The 812-nt window shown below is 48.8% G+C and overlaps 1 non-coding gene across 1 annotated transcript; it reads left to right on the top strand.

Annotated features, from left to right (window-relative positions):
* Window positions 1-217: 217 nt before the first annotated feature.
* Window positions 218-281, top strand: LOC142869817 (U7 small nuclear RNA). Its single transcript, XR_012918369.1, has one exon. It is a non-coding gene; the product is annotated as a U7 small nuclear RNA (small nuclear RNA).
* Window positions 282-812: the final 531 nt, after the last annotated feature.

Raw genomic sequence — 812 nt, 5'->3', positions numbered from 1 at the left:
TGTTTGAGCTTTACAATGGCCTGTTTTCAATGAGCAAGCTGTAGTTCAGCAGCCAGCTGGGATTACATAGCCACATTAAGAAGGATTTGGAGCTCTTACCAAGAGAAGCTGGCACAGGGAACAATTTACCAAAGCGGAGGGCTGATAGTTCTCACTCAGGGAAGGTTTCAGAGTGGCCTGGTTAGTAGACTTTGGCAGAGAGCGAGAAAGGGACTACAAGTGTCACAGATCCTTCAGAATTTGTTTAGCAGGTGTTCTTGTTCTTACTAGAAGATGCTCATGCATGTTGTTTTTTTAGAGACTGGGTCTTGCTCTGTCACCCCAGGCTAGAGTGCAGTGGTGTGATCATGGCTCGCTGTAGCCTCAAACTCCTAGGCTCAAGAGATCCTCCTGCCTCAGCCCCCTGAGTAGCTGGTATTATAGGCATGCACTACCATGTCCAGCTAATTCTTTAATTTTTTTTTTGTAGAGTGGGGACTCTTGCTATGTTGCCCAGGCTGGTCTTGAACTCCTGTCCTCAAGCAATCCTTATGCTTTGGCCTCCCAAAGTGCTGGGATTATAGGTGTGAGCCACTCCACCTGGCCCAGGTTATTTTTAACAACAGAGTTACCTTAATCATACTAATGTGGTCTCTTCCTGGTTGATTTATATTAGAGACTTACCTGAGGGCTAGGGTCTCGGGAGCTCAGGGTAAGGATGGTAGGACCACACAGAAAGGCTTCTGACTACAGCTGGTGGGGCTGCTCCTCCCCCCCTGCTGGCCTTGGGGACAGCTCTGTCCCCCCTGAACTTTTCCTTGGCTCCCCTGCAT

This window comes from Microcebus murinus, chromosome 2, assembly GCF_040939455.1.
Source record: "Microcebus murinus isolate Inina chromosome 2, M.murinus_Inina_mat1.0, whole genome shotgun sequence".
Lineage (NCBI taxonomy): Eukaryota > Metazoa > Chordata > Mammalia > Primates > Cheirogaleidae > Microcebus > Microcebus murinus.
This window is presented reverse-complemented; position numbering and strand designations above follow the sequence as displayed.